The following is an 18,657-nucleotide window of genomic DNA, read 5'->3' as shown; positions in this document are numbered from 1 at the left end:
CACGGTTTTATAAGCGATTCCGACTGACCGGGTCCGCTGGAACGTCGATTTTCATTAAACTCCCCCCACCACGCGGCTCGATCTAGCAGTTCGGCAGGAGCGTCGGAATATCCACTTTTGAAAGAAATTTAATAAAGGGAGAGGGACGAGTCGTGGAAAGGACCGTGCCGAGGAGATGATGTTGGCTTGGAATGAGTCGAGGGTTGAGGAGGGGTAGGGGAGGGTAACCAAATCGTTAAATCGCGTTCGAGCGGAGCTTCTTTATAGATTCGCGCTTTGACGCGTTCGACTAAAATTTAACCGAGAACGAATAGGGGGGGGGGGGGAGGGGGCTTTCACCGCGTTTCCTATAATACTATACTGTACATATATATATGTATATATATATATAGAGCAGAGCGCACACGTGATGCAGCCGCACGACCGAGCAAATTCCGAACGCTCTCGACGAATGGCATTTCCGCAAATTCGTGCGATTTGCCTGCGCGTAAATAGCGAAGCTTTCACTCCCGGACATTAAACACAATCGGGAGTAGAGATCTGTTATGGATTTGCCCGTGGCAGGCCGTGCCACTACATAAATGTTGCCTTCGCGTACTCGTTTATCACTTAATGACAGATCGAATTACATGTATTAGTTTGATGAATTGTGTACATTAGTCACATGCATTACATGTATCTATTAACTTCGCAGCCACAAGCATGTTGATTTTCCACTCTGACTTCCTCGTTTCGATTTAATCTCTGTTGCTCGGAGATTACAACTTGATTTACCCAGTTGTTTCTATATATAGCGTTCTATGAACTTGTCCCTCTCTCTCTCTCTCTCTCTCTCCGCTAAATTCTCGTTAATCGTGAAAACGTGGCGCGGGGAGAGGCCGACAAAAATTGAAGGAAAAAAATGGGACGAGAATCGTTAAGGTTGTGGATGACGGGACGCATTCGTTCACCTGTCGCTGTCAGGTGAGGCCTGCGCGACTGCTTTGGACAAAGACGCTATATAACATATATATATATATATATAAGAGAGAGAGAGAGATTTAAAGAAGGGGTGGGGGGATCGATGGGAGTTTCGTAATTGGCTACATTGTACCTATGAATTGATATGTCATTAATATTGATTGGCCGTGAGCCGCGCGGGACTTGCGTGGAAAGCGGAGGACGAGCCGTGCGCGCGTTCTGGAGGGCCAGTAGAGGGGGAGGGGTGGGGGGGAATAACCTCGTGCGCGGTACTAGGATACGCGCCTGCACACGGATAATAACCAATCACCTTTGTACATACATGTGTGTGTGTATTGGCATGTGAACACATGGCCGAGAAAGAGAGAAGGGACGAATCATAACGCACACGGTCGATCGACGAGCCTTACGAAACGATTTGCCGGTTTTCGGTGAGCGTTACGCTTATCCGCTCGGGTTACAAGCCCATATCATAATAACTAACATCGCTAGGCCCATTTAGCCTCCGAAGGGAAATCGAAGCATCGCTGCGAACGGGATACGGCCGATGGGACGACGGCTATCCGTAGCGCGGTGAGGGGATACCACTCCATTTACGTCCACGCGCGCACCGACCAAACTGGTTTTATACCCCTGTACCACCACCACCATCGGTGTACACACGAAATAGCCGCCCGCGCGAATATTCTTCGTTATGCCGCTCATACGGATAAATTACACGGCTAATGCACTTGCATTATCGTTCGGATATATTGAAACGGTCGAGAGGAATCGCCCGTTGAACATTTGCATCAATTCTGCTTTCACCGGATCATTCATTTTACATCTCGAAACGCTGCTAATATATATATATATATATATATATATATATATTTGTTATGAATTTATAACTGTTTTTATCTATTAATTAATTATATACATATTTATCGGTGTATATTTGCCAGAGCATCCAGAGGCCTTTTCGAACAATTCAGTTTTATGGTGGATATCTGGAATTTATTGGTTCCATCGTGCAGCTCGAAGGAGGAGCGAGGGATCATCTTGCATACGTCTACGTAGTTGAAATACGGTCGTTCCTTCAAACGTCGAATCTCAACGCTCCTTTGGATGGATATTTCACGAAGCTGTCCTTTGGCTGGGTGAGCGCACTCGAGAATGGTCCGACAAGGACGAGCTTATGCAGTCGTCGTTGCTTCGAGAGAGACGCCTATCGTCCTTCGTAGAGAGAGAGAGAGAGAGAGAGACAGGCAGAGGAGAATGTTCAATAGGACGAAGAGAGACGGGACGGAAGAGAGTTAGAAATTGAAGCAAGAAGCATAGCTTGTACTTTGAAACGAGACGGAATGATAGATGAAAAAGCTAAAGGGAATCGGAGAAAGAGGAAGATGGACGGTGAGATTGGGGAGGTGGGGAAGACGGGCTAAAAAAGGATGAAACGTGTCAAGTGCGAGGGGAGCGGATGTTCCGCTTGAAGCGAGATGCAACGAGAGAGAGAGAGGAGGACGGAGATAGAAATAAGACGTGCCAAGAGTGAGAAAGGGAGCCTGTAAAAGATAAAGACAGTCTATTACAAGGAAGAACGATGTTAGGGAAGGATAGTGTTATAGGAAGGGGAACGCTTTTGGCTCGAGTGAGACGGCTACAAGACACTGTAGGGGATAAAAGCAGTAAAAAAACGAGTGGGATGGGAGATGTGGGAGTGAGAAAGATCAAAGCTGACCAAGGAGATCTAGAGAGAGAGAGAGAGAGAGAGCTCCATCGACTGAGTGCAAAAGACGAGGAATGGGAGCGAGGATAAGGGGAGGTGGAGTTGAGGATGAAAAGAGAGGAGGAACGTGTTGGTGGATGAATGGAAGCGCGAGAAGGAGAGGGACAGAAGGGTCGTAATTTTTCAGCAGTGTGGCGCTCAGAATTTTAATGGACCGACGTGCCGTTGGTGTGGGCACACATTGAGGAGGGGGGGGGGGGCAGAGGAGAAGGAGAGAAAGAGGTGGATGCCTCTCCTTTAAGAGCTGCGGCGGAATATGCGAACAAGAGAGCGAGGTAATGCGACTGCTGAATGAGGGCCATACCGTGAAAGAAATAAACCCGCATATAAACATGAGTCGGGCCCCTTTGCACCAATACCACTACCACTCGCATCAACGCCAACGTCGGAATCCTTTATTATTGATACGACCGGCTACTCGCAACTTGCCTCTCTGTGTATGCACAATATATATATATATATATGTGTGTGTGTGTGTAGAGAGGGAGAGAGAGAGAAGTCTCCCTTGGATTCTATAGCACCATCGACCAACTCTCATTCTTTCTCTCATTCTTTTCCACGCGACGCTCTCGCTCTTGCGTGCAGGAGATTCCACGGTATTCGATTCTTGCTTATTTACGGATTATCGAGAGTGCCGAGGAGTCGGCTATAAAGTAGTCATGATGGAGGAAGCTCCTTTTAAGACTGGAATCTGTTATTATTGATGCTCGACGAGTTGCGCTACGCTCTCCCTACTCCGTAGGCTTCTTCGCATAATTCTCTCCATCTTCCCCGTGTCTCTGGATCGTCCTGTCCCCGAGGCTTTACCCCCCCCCCCCCTCCCCTCCCCTGAAAGTCACTTGGATTAGCACAGATCAGACGAATATCTGGTAGATTAATTGATTTACATAAGCAAGTGTCAAAGGGGATAATACCACGCTCCGAAATATCTAGCTCTATGCTTTGTAAAGTATATATATATATATGTATACCTATATACACACTTTATAGCTATATATGTAGTAATATCGTCTAACCGAACAACTGACAAAAGTAGTTTAAGCGCGAGGTAAACTTTTTACATATTTAGAGCAGACAGGCAAGCCGGCTTCAGTGAACTATATATGTACGTATATATATATATATATATATATATATATATGTAAGTATTTCAACGTGTGAGGGAGAAAAAGGACGGATTTACAGCTGAGCTTTGTATGAAAATAGAAAAGTTTTATTTCCGCATGAAAGTATAGTTGCTTTATAAATATATATGTATATATAGGCGCATACACACAGACACAGGTTGATGGATTATATTTTGATGGACTGACCCCGCAGAGTCTCTGCCGAGTGGGTGTAACCGTCGAGGCATCGATCTTTCCTGGCTTATTGTTTCTTCGATGAATTATATTGGATAAATCTTTATCTCGTATACGCTTTCTCATTTTCCGCAGTCTCTCTTTGAAAATCCATAAGGGAAAAGGTAACTCGTACTTTTATTAAATATTTATGAAGCGGATTACGCAACGTTACCTCGCCCATTTTCATTCCCACGTTTAATCTTGGATTATCCACTACGTCGTTTTCCTAAATTTTACGAGATATCAAAATTGTCCGTAACGAGGTCTCGCTTTATGTAGGCTGGTGTGTGTGTGTGTGTGTGTGCGTGCGCTATATAGGGAAGCACAGAGGGAAAGACCGAGGCATGGAAGATCAAGATTGTACGTGATTAAATCGTTGGCTTGTAAATGGAGATGAGGGAAGAATTTGCTCCATTTTTCAAGTTGGAAGGAGGAGGGGGGGAGGCGACTGACTATACACAGCTAGGCTCGTGTTGGTGAGGAAGGATCGAAGCGAGCTTTGAACCTTATTCGGAGTAAATCCGGCACGTCAGACATTTACATATTATAAAATCTCCCGACCATAAGCATCCGCATAGCGAGATTCCACGCTATTCTATTCAAGAGGATCGACGAAGCCACGCCCATCGGATATCGATTCGTTGACAGTGTTGCCTTCCGCCCGCCGGCTCGTCAGATGTACCCGCAAACCCAAACGGTATTTAAAAATGGAAAACAAGCCACCCACACTTTTTATCTTTTTTATACTTTTGTGCGAATCACACCGACCAAACACGAACGACCTCTATTATGTTTCGATCGTGCTAATCGCGAGAGTCGAAAGGAGGGGGGGGGGGGGGGGGGGGAAGGGGTGTAGAGGTTATTTAACACAAACAAAAACCGAGCAAGATCGTCAAAGGAATTTCCTGCGAGTCGAGAGGTTCGACCGATGTTAAGTTTATATCTCTCTGACATATATATATATATCTACTTGTTCGTTGCATTCGCAGAGCGCGGAGAAAGCGAGGAAGCAGCGACGAGGAGCTTATTGCGGATTAGCGAGGACATCTTCTTGGCAAGGTTCACGGGATCCTTGGCTAGGTTGACGAAGTAGCTCCTCCAGTCCTCCTTGGCATCCCTCGCGAATATACCGAGAGCCTAGCGGATCGCCGACTGCGCCCCGTGCCTCGGATATGACGGATTACGTCTCATAAGTCCCGACTTTATATGCTCCAGCCACTTCTAAAAGTGTGCGCAACGTGAAAATCCCTTGGTTGACGTTTCGAGGGATAAACGATACTGAGGGAGGGGAAGCCTTGCTTTGAGAAAAAGTCAATGTTGAGACGACGAAGAGAGAGATGGAGAGAGAAGACTGTGACGAGATTCCACATAGAAAATCTTCAAATTCGATACTTTTTTAAATTGCAAGTACAAAGAAGCGAAATTATCCTATTATAAATATATAGATATATACGACATTAGAGTATAGTATATAACAAGCTGTAAGTGTGGTACGTGAAAATGTAGGAGTGGAAATGTTAGAGGGTTGAGTGCCGAAGTGGCGGGGGTTGTTTCATTGAGGGGTGTTTTCATATCGACCGCCACTTGGCTCCGCCTATCACGAGCGCCGCCACCATGCTCTCTCTCTCTCTCTCTCGCACACAGACGAGCTGCGCCAAGTACAGTTGGCGAGAGAGAGAGAGAGAGAGAGAGAGAGAAGAGCGTTCCTTCTCTTTCATCCTGCACGATTCGTCGAATGCAAACAACCACTGCGCCTACCTGTCCGCTAACCTCCGCACGATACAATGATTACGTCTGCTGTATCCTACCGCATTTCCACAGCTCCCCCCCCCCCCCCCCCTCCTCTCTATTCCCCTCGGCGAAGAAAACACGCTCAACTATATACCACCGCGAAATTTCCGAAATTGCATATAAACGCCAGCCATACAGAGGCTGTATGTACGAGAGAGAGAGAGAGAGAGAGTCTCTCGGTGGCAATGACTCTCTCATTACTCGCATTGGATAGGGCAAACGATTGATTCGATTATAAACATATTTACCGTCGTTTCCACGTTGATATTACGTGCCGATTTGCCGATAATATTAAACGTTACCGCCACCGATAGGAACATTCTACGTGCCTGTAGTTGATTGCGTCAATCAGGTATGATTGCGCGTTGGGTAAAGGGTGGTAGATAAAGGGAGTAGGGAACACAAGAGAATTGTTCGACGAGTTTACGCAGAGCCCGCTCTCTCCCGGTAGGAGGACACGAGTTTTCAATTTTATCCGACCAGCCGCTTGCGCGCGAGCCTCTCATGCGCACGCGTGTGTGTGTGTGTGTGCCAGTCAAGTGTTGTTTTACGAGCGCACCCACCGAAAGACCCCCGTAATCCCGCGATTGTTTACTCGCGCTCGACCACCGAGCTATTGGCCCTCGTTACACCACTCGTAAAATTCACCGAAAACCCTTCTATTTATTAGCCTTTGTGTACCTTCTTTGCACTACGCCCTGTTCCCAACACCCCCCCCCCCCCTCCACCACACACATACGCGACAATATTTTTTCACGTTCTTCCTCGCCAATTCTACTGCTCGATAAAAAAAGGAAAAAATTCGATCGATCGACCCTGATTTATCGCGATGGAAAAATCGATGCGTATTCCATTCGCTTGACTCGTATGTGTGTGCGTATATTTTTCGAATCGTATTTTGTTTACGGTGGAAAGAGGAGAGACGTTGACCCCGGTCGCGCTGCGCGCAGCGCGATGTTTGTACAAGATGTTTAGTGGCTCGACTCGTGTGCTGGCTGAAACATGGGCAAGTAATCCATCGTGAAATTGGAAAGTCGACATCGGTGATGACACGAGTAGCGAGAGAGGAACGAGACGCGGGAAGGTTGGTTTCTTCGTGCCCATATGGAAATTGCTAGGTGGAGTGTGGAGAGGAACACGGTATATGGGAACCGTTGCTTGCTGCTTCGAGAGAGCAGGCTCGCGCGCATTGCTAGGGTGGGGGCAGAGCCAGAGCATTCTCCGAGCACTATAGAAATATATAGACCTAAGAGAGCGAAATGGGAAGTTCGCAAATAGAGCCTGGCGTGGAAGGGCAAAGTATGGGTATTTACGAGTGGAGTATGCGCGCCGCAGTCTTTCAATGCCATCGACCCGACGACACTTGCTGTAATCAGCTTTTTAACGTGCCGATCACAAAAGAGGAACTCTCCAACTTTTGCCAAGCCCACTTCGCGCCTCTGACGTACCACTGCTTCTTCTGTGTGTCACTCTCCCCCCCCCCCCCCCCCCCTCCTACACTATACCATGAAGAAAATAACCGTGGAATCGTGCTCTCGTCGCTCGACAACTTTTGGAAAATTTTTATTTTCCTCTCGGTCGAAGGATACTCGTCTCTCGATCGTTCTCTCCCCTCGAGGAGAGGGGGGGGGGGGGGGAAATCTTTCCGTTCGAGCTTGAAAAGCTCGTCGGTTGAAAAGCGCTGAAACTTCTTTCTAGTTTCCTCGCGACTTTCGTGACAAACCGTCGCAATAATTCAAACGCTTCGATCTTTGCATAAAAGCAGCGGATATCTTTATGGCCAAGTGACTCTTTTTTTTTTTATGGATTTATGAAAATTGCAGGTTGCACGAAGATGTTGGTCGAATCGATTGGCGAAACGATGCCGCCGCGCCGCGTGTGCCTCCTGACATGTGTCTACGTGTGTAAAGAAATATTGGATGTGTATAGCTGGTAACAGTAACGCGAGCCGAGTAATAATATTTTCATCTATATAACACGATGATATAACGTTACGTACACACCATCTCGTGAATAGATTAACCTACGGCCTCTGTAGAAAAACTAGTGTACCTCGGTGAACGCGGAGCTAGCGAATACAGTCCGCTATATATGTGTGTGTGTGTGTGTGTGTACACATTAACAGAGCAGCAATGTAGCTCGCGCGAAGAAAGTCCCTATGTTCATGCAGCGGCTATCGGCTCGGCTCGGCTCGACTCGGCTCGACTCGACTCGGCTCAGCTTCTTAAATTGTTAAATTGTCAATGGAGACGTATGAAAAAGTACGAGAGGGGTGTATATCCACCTGATCGTACGTGATACCTTAATTGCTTGTCAAGCTGCATTTTACTCATGACTAAGCAATTACCGTACAGAGAGTACAGTCCAGATAAAAAGTTATTATCCGCCGCAGCCGGTTGCAAAGTAGCATCTACATTTATGGAGACCGCTAATTATTTGCTAAAGCAGCGATCGATTAGCGAGCTTCTTAGATTTATACCCCGTTCCTTTGATCCCTGACTCGATAAGAAAGTACACGATCATAAAGCGTTTAATCATCGTCCGAGCAACGTCGTCTCCGAGATCCTTCTCAACCATTCGCGTCGCTTATTAAAGTCACCCAGCGTTCCCTCTTAAAGCGTGAATTTATTTCTAAAGAGTTTGCTTCGAGCCACCGAGAAACATATATGGAAAGGATTGAAAGGACTCGGCGCGGTGAATTCTTTGCCTCGGGAAATTTCTAAACTATCATATATATATATCAAGAAAGTAGCATAGCACAGAAGCTGCGGAGCCTGCGTGTATTGCCTATATATAATAATAATTATGAAATAATTCGACGCTGTTTCACTTATACATATACATATATATATATATAGTATAGTACACGCGAGATTCCAGTGAGATATATATATACGATAGGCGAACGGCGAACGGAAGTCGGCTATAAATCGTCCCTCTCGTCACTCGACTCCCGTGACGTCATCAGGATGGACTGGCCGTGTCCCCGTAGTTGGAAAATGGTTTTCCTCGGCGCGAACCGATCGAGCAAGCATTAATTAGCGAATGGCCAAGCCGCAACAACTTAATCGCTATTTATACAGCTATTGGCGGCGGACCGTTAAAATGATTTATGCCTCCTGCGCGTAATTACGTCTCCTAGCGCTGGGAGCGATAAAAAGCCTTGTAAACGCTGTATCATTTTCATTGTGGAAACACGCGCAGCTGCGAGGGAGAGAGAGAGAGAAAGAGAGAGAGAGAATGGTAAACGAGCTCGTGTCAAATAAGCAATATCGACATGCGGGTATAAATTATAGCGGAGCGTGCCTGTGTGTGTATGTATCTATGCACGCGTGTACACAGAGACAATCCAGCAGACAGATTCCCCTACTTCCCATTTATACTATATATAAATATATATATATATGCTGTATAGTCTCGGCTGTAGCTCCAGGCACGAGCGGGTACTCCACACTACACTCTCGCTCGCATATATATATATATGTGTGCGTGGAGGGGAGAACGATGTGTCAAAGAGTGTGTTGCGGCCACAGGGATTTAAGCGATAGCTCCGATAAAATGCTGACCACGCAAAGCTCTCGAAGGCAGAGGCTATCGCTGCCAATCTGCTTCTCTTCGTCTTCGTCTCCTATACGAGACGGACACCTTCCTACCGTGTGTTTCTCTCCGTTTTTCTCGCCTCTCTCTCTCTCTCTCTCTCTCTCTCTCTCTCTCTTCGTTACATACCATATTCCTCTCTTTGTTCTCTCATCTCAGTCTCCCGTAAACTACTTATGCTCTTTAAACCTCTCGTAACCCTTTTTCTTGCTTCAAAGTCTCTCTCTCTCTCTCTCTCGTATCTCCGCCTTCTACGCCATTTGGATTCTGTTTCTGTTCGCCCGCTACATCTCTCTCTCTCTCTCTCTCTCTCTCTCTCTTCCTCTCTCTCTCTCTCTCTCTCTCTCTCTCTCTCTCTCTCTCTCTCTCTCTCTCGCTCGGTCCTACAACGGCTGGCACTGTACAGTTCTCCTCGTTCGATAAAGCGCGCCATCTCCTTTGCCACGCTGCCTGGCAGCTTTCTCCCTCTCGAGCCAACCAGCCACTCGTACACTCCGGTGCGTTACACGAAACCACCTCTATATATCGGCTCTCTCGCCTTCTCCGTCCAACCTTCGATAGCGCGCTGCAGTTATCCTTTATCGCTCGCTTATCTCTCTTCAGAATGCACTCCACGCTATATTCTTCATCCTTGTACAATCTCCGTCCTTGTCATATAACAGCCTCTCGACTTTCCGTCTTTCTCCGGCAAAATTTGCCAAGCTTCTCGTGTGCTTAACTCGCGCGTCTTCGTCCGTTACAACTATAGCCTCGTTGTTATCGCGCTTGCTCCTTCTGCTTCGTCCCCCCCCACTCTGTCTTTAGCCCACTAGCGCGCGTCACTCCCAAAGAGTCAACGTATCCGCTTCTCGCACCAACGCGCGCACCGCAAACTCCCTGCAGCACCATCTTGCTCGTTTCACCGCATTTGTCCCTCGTTCTCTACCCCCCCCCCTACCTCTCTCTCCGTACACCTGTACACCCACGAGCACCGAAACGCTGATCCCTAATACAGCGGAGCCCAGCTTTTGTACTCTTCGTTATATATATATATATATATATATATATAAAGGATTGCTTTCGATTCTATTGCGCTAATTGCAAGCATCGATATATGTATACTCGATATCGCACACGTTTACATCCTCACAGTGGCATGGTTCTTATAGAGAAACGACCTATTGGCACGCGGATGGAAAGACGAACGTGTTATAGCTATGACTATAACTATATATATCGAAGTCGAATCGAAGATTTCACGGAGGTTTTCCCAAAGGAGAACACTGTGTGTGCCACTCTCAGTGATTACTCCTGCTGGCCCGTCCAGTTTTCCTTATTGACAGATACGCTCGTACGCTTATTAAATGAGAGCAAGGGTACTTTTGGCGACGTGGCTTCCAGCTGAGTATAGAAGAGAGTCGAATAGAGGAAGGAGGAGGGGGGGGGGGGGGGAGCAGGTCACCCGGACAGGGACCTTATCCCCCTCCGATCCCTGTTTGCCAGATAGAATGCAATTGCAGGATACGAGGCGGGTTCTGGCTTCTACCCGTACGATGTCTTCCAAATCCCTTAGCGTCACTGATTTGCAGGGCCAAGCTGCTCTTTGTGAGCGACATTCAATGTGTAATTTATGAAATCGGAGCGCTCGTGCGAGGGATAAACCACCTCGATGAATTCTCCTCGCTCAGCATATGTAGCTGTGGGAGTGATAGATGGACCTTGAAAAACTCCCTTTACGCGATCATCCCCCCCTCCTCTCTCTCTCTCACTCTCTATAGAAAGAGAGAGAGAGAGAGAGGGGAACTTACTCTCTCTTGGTTTCTTCAAAATTGTCGCAGCTTTAAAAATATTCAAAGTTGGATAAAAATGAAGCGATAAAAATTTCTGCTTCTATGCATGTTTAGCTTTTTATGGATCAAGACCTTCGAGTTTAACGTGTGAAAAGCGATAAAAGTCAGGGATGCCGGGCTTGGTAGTGTATAGCAGGATTCGTCCATTGTTCGAGTGGATCGTACACACGAGCAGCGATCCGTGAGTCATGTGAGAGAGTATATTAGATTCGTTTAGGTCTCTCTCTCTCTCTCTCTCTCTCTCGGTCTTTATTGTAGCACGACGTTACTGGACCCCAAAGATTAGATAGATCGAATCGACACGGCATAAAGACCATCCGACATCTGCTATCTCGAGCAATCGAATCAATGCTTCGAAGCTTAACACGCCACTCGGCAAGTATAACGCGTATAATACCTCTGTTTATCCATATATATATATATATATATAGAATTAAAAGAAGGAAAAATAGGAGAAAGCCTCGTAAAAACGCAGAGGATTCGCGCATCTCAAATGCAAATTCCCATAGTGGCGATATCGAGGAAGCGTCTTATTATTACGTAGCTGTCCGGAAAAGAATGTTCTCTCCTGTCGAGTCCTCCTTCGTTGAATCTTTTCGCGTACACAGCAGTAAGGGCCGAAGAGCGAAATCAAAAGCTTAATCATTTAGAACGTTGCGTGGCTGCATGAGAGAAGAGAGCGACTGTTAAAAGGCAAGGATCTCCAAAGCTGTTATTAATGGGTGGAAAGAGTGACTACGTAGGTTTGTCGTTAACACGAGCCTCTTTGCTCTTAGTTCATTGTGGGGTCTTTGGCTGCACGGCTAAAGCGAGAGAGGACTGATGATGGTAGTAGTATGTACGCGGCGCAGCAGTAGGGCTCGGAATGGAATAGGGGGACTAGGGGGAGCCGAGAAAGAAAGGCGTCGGCTCTACACGTTGCTGCATGGCAAGCGGGGTAGGGGGCGTTACGAGGGTGCACGTACCAAAACCCAGGAGAATCTCCTTCGAGTATATTTTCTATTGTACGTTACGGCATTATTATTCGATGCCTTACCGCCTCTCACAAATCCACGTCAATTTTCAGACTCCAACGTGTGTGTGTGTATAATCTTTAGTGCCAATAAAGCTATATATATATATACGTTATTAGAGTTACTGGCTCGATCGGAAGGGCGAAAGAAATAAGAAAAAGGGGGGGGGGAGTAGGACTCTTATGTAGGATATGGATCAAATTTCGTTAGAGTCTCTGGTATGTATATATATTAAATCATGGTAGTGGATTATTCACAAAGAAAAATCGGTTTGAAAATTAGGACAGCCAAACTTGCTGTATAAGAGAGTAGTGCCTCGACGGCCGTATATACATGTCATTATCTACTTTTTTCTGTACTTGCCGTCGAGACACTACCGTGTCTCTTGATATATAGCATAATCTGTTAAAACGGTTGAGAAGAAATCTTCTTCTTTCCTCGCTTTGATACGGAAGAGCAAAGTTCGGTCGAGTAAGTTATGCACGTTCCTCTTCGCGCTACTTAGAGTTTCCTTTTTCCTCTGGCCTCCCCACTTCCTGTCCCCTAGCTACTTCTCGATACACAGGAGCTTCTCTTAAACGAGCAGAGTTTCCGAAGAAGTTGAGAGAGGCGAGACGCCGCCGAGTTGACACAAAGCGAAACTCTGCAAGCTCTTTCTGATAAAGGAGACGCGAGGCATCGATCGCTCAGCTTTTAGTTACAAGCTAATAACTCGACTGTTCGACATGCACGAGCGAAAGAGAGAGAGAGAGAGAGAGAGAGTTGAAACGAATCTTTTCTAATTGCCGTCGGGTGTTCCAGTGGTTCAGGTTGTTTGTCACCGGTCGCCACCGTTGGATGGAGAGAGATGCGAGTTGTAAGGGTGGGGAGGGATAGCAGGTTATAATGGAGAGTGTGTATGAGAGAGAGAGAAGAGTTGCCTTTGTCCAAAGGCAGTAAGACTCGGGCAGCAGAGCTCGAGTCGAGCGAGACCCTAGAGCTCCTTCGTGCTCCTTCGGCAAAACTCGTCAACTCCTTCCTTCCTTCCTTCCTTCCTTCCTTCCTATATAGCTATATACCTTCTTACCCTCCTCGAAACTTGACTGGAATCCCTCCTACGTCCTACCATGTCGGCTTCTACTTTCAGATCTAGAGAGTAACACACCGCGGCGCGGCCTTCGCTCGGAGAAAGACGCCGAGGACGCCTGTGCAGAGAGCCACGCCGCCACCTCGACCATCCTCCATCCGTGCACCCTTCGACGACGGCGAACCTGCAGCGACGAAAATTCACAACTGGCACCCTCCCCCTCCTCCTACCAATTAAAGCACGAAACATACCAACCGAGACTGCTGTGTTTCTCACTTTGACCACGCAAATGTGTGTATGTGTGTGTGTGTATGTACCACACCGCGCATATGTACACCTCTACCCCCCCCCCCCCCCCTCTTACCTTACACCAAATTAAAACTCGAGATTCCACGGTAAAATTCTTCCAGCGATTCCCCTGTATACTACATACCCCCCCCCCCCCCCCACTATTTTATCCTCCTGTTTTTTTCTAACGCAACGGAAACTGTTGCGCGCCGTGGATATAGCAATTACCGACTATAAGGATGCAACGCACGGAAAGAGAAAAGTCGCCATGCAGCCACGGCGCAACGTCTAGCGTCTACCGTCTACTACCTCTCGTCGAGCGAGCAATAAAGCGCAAATGAAATACCGGCTTCGACTCTCTCGACCGACAACGGAAATTATACAACGATATTATAGCAGCGACGCATAAAACTCTCTTTTCGAGAAATAATATATTAGGCTGCGTCTTTTATCGTATCGTTTTCTTGTAAATATTATCGCTAAACGTATATTGACACTGGAACTCCGCGACATTTCTCCATTACGTAGGCTAAACGATATACATATACCTGATAAAAGATTTCTCGCTGGCTCGTCCCGCGTTGATGAAATTTTGCCCCTTCGCCGGAAGCTCGCTTGCAAAGATACCGAATAAGACGTTTCGCCAGGATTTACTTATACATGTATAGGGGTTTTATCATGGGAGCTCTCAAAGGGAATGTATTTCTGATACTGCAAGGAGATGGCTTAGACTTTTCAGTCTAAGCTCCCAGTGCCCCCCTCTAACCCCTTTCGAGAGTCCACCGACTCGTCCGTTCCTCTCTCTCTCTCCTCTCTCTCTTTCTCTCTATATATACCATAACAGATTCTACGAGTTTTGCAAGCGTTACGTATATGGACGAAATTCGACATTCTTATCTCTCGTTAATTAGCATTGCGAATATATATCGCGCGATGTTTCTATTTTGTCTCTGCCCTATCTCGTTCTGATGTCATGCACGTTCCGACTGTTCAGAGTCGAACGTTCGTTCGATCGACTACACGCGGGTCAAACGCGATAAGCCGAGTATCGTTGGAGATACGGGAAATCTTAAAATTGCATTATTGTAAGAAAAAAAAAGAAAGAAACAAAAAATAGAGAAAAGGGGCGCTTGGAGAATAAGGCAAGGCACGGTGGGTTAAGGTTACGCTACTGACGGTAGCCGAGGCTCGACGGAAACGACCGAGCAGAGCCGATAATCGCGGAGGCCTCGTAGCCATGTGTTGCGGTTTGCCGTGAGTGGAGTGCTTTTGCGACAAGGGAGGTGCGGTATCCGCGTTTTTTTCACCGCTGCACAAAGTAGGAAGACGCGATTTCCCGGCCAATTGCCGTGGCCGTTTTCAACGAGACTGCGAGCTCCCGTGGGATAGCGCGAGCTGCCTTCTTTCCGGAAAAATTCGGGTGTGCCCGCTCGAGCCGGAGTCGAGCAACGACCCGACTCGATATTCTCTGGCTCCGTCAGTGTCTAACTGTGTGCAGGTCCTTTCTGTGTGTTGCGTGTGTACATGTATGTGTGTATGTGATTGTACGTGTGCGTCTGTGTTGTTCTCTGTGTGTATGTGTGTGTGCGTGACTCGTATACTCGCTCGGAGCTGCCGAGCCTCCGTTGTGTACGTGTTACCTGCTAGACAAGGAACGCCGAACCTATCGGCAAAACCACGACGGAGAGAGGGAGATACTCTCCGCGAGCATCAGCAACACAAGCACACCGCGCTGTCTCTACATGTATATGTATATGAGTCTTTACGAGCTTCGTTTGCTCGCTAAACAGAGATAAAAGACTTTCCGAGCGTAAATAGAGAAATAGCTCGCTCAGCTATACTTTCGGACAGGATTAGTGACGTTCCTCGTTCGACTGGCCTCTAACAGGAAACTTTTGATATCGACCACTGTGCGAGAGACAAGAATCTGTGTATACGAGCGCGCGCGCGCGCGCGCCTGTGTAAACTCTATAAGCACAAATATTCTTTTCTGTAAGCTAAACAAAGATAACGAGTAAAAAAGTATAGTAAATTTCTCAATAACCGTGTATGGGTTTAGGCCTTGGTGCAAAACCTAAACAAGAATACAGACTGTTGACTCGGGTATAATAGGAAGGAATCAGTATTTTGTTGCTGAAGGATAAAAAGCTTGGGACGAGAGAAAAGGAGAGGGGACTTTTGTAAGTGGTCGTCGCACTGTTTATGCTTTAACGCGTGTGAGAACATCGCTACATTCGTAAGTCGAAATTTTCGATATTTCGATCCTTCCACAGACGTTCTAAAGTCTTTGGCTTAGACCTGGCTTCCTTCCATATTTGCTGCTCTTCCAAGCTGTGCGCGTCCTTAGTCGAAGAGAGACGGAGAACGGAGAAGAGCCAGCCAACTGCTAAATATCCATCCTCGTCTCGAATCTCCGTCTCTGCCAGCTTCAAATTTTTATAACAAAGAGAGAAGCAGGGGAAGAAACTGCAATCCATTAAAAGAAGCCAGAAGGAAGATGAAACACTGGAGATAAAAAGTAAAGGAGAAAAGGTAGCTAACGCCCGTGCTTCAGTGTTTGAACGGGAAAGAGAGAGAGAGAGAGAGAGAGAAGCAAACTGGTAAATAGACGTGGTCTTTGGTAGAACGACGCGAGGTGAAATAGCAGATAGTGGCGCTGATGCGAGTGAGGAAACTTGGGTGGAACGAGCTGATATCAAGCTACTGTTTAATGATCTCGGTAAATACAGCTTGATTCTCGCGTCTCGTCGTCTCGGTGATTCATTTCGGCCACTACCAAAGCGAGCAAAGACGTCGGAGAAACGATAAAGTTTGTTTGGATATTGGTGGAATATCGTGAAGGTAATTCGACCGACTGAAAAGTGTACGAGATGCTGGTGGGAGAATTTTACACAGTGAAATAAAGGAAATTACTGGTGGTAGTTGGGGTGAGTGAGTGAGAGAGTGTAGAGCTAGGAGAGTGGGAATCCCCACACTTGGACACGGTCATCGTTCGTGGGTCCCTTGGTTTAACCCCCCCCCCCCCCCATCTCTACACGCCATCCACACCGACACAACAATTCAACGCTTCTGTTATACGTCGAATCATGGTAGGTCTCTCACTCTTCGCACGGACACCCCTAATATACTCCGCATGATAATCATTAAGAAAATATTCAGTTACTGTATTATTGAACCAATCAGTATTCCCAAAACAATAAACGACCCTCGGTAAAATTCATTGATTTGGAGATTATGCTTGATACTCCACACTGCAAAGATTAATTTTAATTCAAACTCAATTATTGTCAATATAGGCATCGATTGACGTAAACCTATGCTTCTGTTGACGCGATAACGCATCCATACACTCATACATAGTAATGGAATGCACGTTTTTACGTTTCTTTTTTTGTTACCTTTAGGCGAATAAAATAAAGATTTGTTTTCATTGGCGTGTTGCAAGGACCTGGTATGTCAAAAGCTGTGTTTCGTGGTAAGAGAAGCGTTGCTTTGTTTTCTATTATATTCCGATTCTTAGAAAACGATCGTTGTGTACACGTATCAAAAACAACTGGTTCGTATGTGTGCACGTGTTTACGTATATATATATATATAGAAAAAAAACTATATTAAATCATGTTTTTCCTTCTTTTCTCAGTAGATCTTGATAGCAAATATTTTTTTCTTTCAATTTCTTGATGAAAACCGCATTGTGGTATAGATATCTGAAAGAACCAATGCGTTTTTTATCCTTAAACTCTCTTCACAAAATTCAAAGAAAAGCGTCTTCCAGCAAAGTGGAAGTTTTTCAACAAGACCAGTAACGAGGCTGATTTCTCCAAGCCTTTAATAGGATTAAGTTTTTTTTCTTTCATAGAAAACATATAGACTACTCGGCTGTTTACATTTCCTTCCTACCCTCTTGTGTTATCCTCCCCCCATATCGAGTATCCGCCGTTGTTTGACAGTTTTTTTCTACTACACAGCCTTTTTATTTAGCTCACTTTCTTTTCTGATCATCCAAAGTGGCCCCAGGCACTCTGCCTCGGTGTTTTAATCGCGCAGCAGCACAAACAGAGCTACGAATGTGCTCTTGTTACTTTGTATACGCATTGTCAAAGCATTCTTGCGACCAAGTTTTTAAGTAGAGAGAGAGAGAGAGCGAGCGAGAGACAGAGAGAGAAAGTTTTTCCAATACATCCTGCAAAAGGATGATATCGTTTAAAGCGGGTTTTCTGCTTGGAAATAGCTCGGTTGGTGATAGTTGGACTTTACGATGGAGATTTTCGCGCAGTAGCCGCCCGAGGGAAGACTTGGCGAGTGGGAGATCGATGCGAGAGCAATCACTCGCTGCTTAACGAGCTCGCTAATGCGTCGAGACGTCGCTGTGCGTCGCGCTTGCTTGCCTGCCTGTGCCTGTACATATGCTTGCGCGTGTGCGCGCCTATGGACGCGTACGAAGAAACGCAAACGCGACTGTTTGGAAAAACACCGATACCGATTCAGCAATATAGGGGCGAATTAATTGGATCAAGGGAGGAGGGTGGGGGGGGGGGGGGGGGCAAAAGGTACGAAGAACCGAAAGCACCGCCCGCAAAATCGAACGATTCGAACGTGGTGCAGGTTAGTATCGGGTGCGTTGCACCTCGGGCACGAGTATCGCCGTCGTGTCCGGAACGCGGGATTCTGCTCCCTATCGTCGAAGAAAATTCCCCAGATGGAGAGTCGCGCACCTATATACAGCAGCTATTATAGAGGATATTGCGCGAGGAACGAAACTTATATTTTCCTTGGAGAGTTTTTCAATCCGCGCGAGTATATCTTGACACGTTTCGTTATCGATAGCATCATATCGCGGAAGGAAAGAAAAATGGAGTGGTGGCTGTTGATAGACATCGGTTCTCCCGGGGGATAAAGAAAAATGCATCGAGCTTCCTGAATCAATAGAGATATAGTAGCGATTGGCGAGGGGCGTGATTCGAGATTGACCCCGAAGAGCCGCGTCGGTCCTTTGAAGAGG

At 46.5% G+C, this 18,657-nt stretch overlaps 1 protein-coding gene across 1 annotated transcript in view; it reads left to right on the top strand.

Moving 5' to 3' along the window:
• The first annotated feature begins 15,851 nt into the window (after positions 1-15,851).
• Positions 15,852-18,657, top strand: part of LOC136774923 (zinc finger protein 608-like) — a 122,375-nt gene continuing 119,569 nt past the window's right edge. The window contains exon 1 of the mRNA XM_066729401.1: positions 15,852-16,744. The gene's annotated coding sequence lies outside the window, so the exon portion shown is untranslated. The remainder of the gene's footprint in view (positions 16,745-18,657) is intronic.

This window comes from Prorops nasuta, unplaced genomic scaffold, assembly GCF_024137725.1.
Source record: "Prorops nasuta isolate Cenicafe-Biocafe unplaced genomic scaffold, Cenicafe_Pnas_1.2 PNAS00002, whole genome shotgun sequence".
Classification (NCBI taxonomy): domain Eukaryota; kingdom Metazoa; phylum Arthropoda; class Insecta; order Hymenoptera; family Bethylidae; genus Prorops; species Prorops nasuta.
This window is presented reverse-complemented; position numbering and strand designations above follow the sequence as displayed.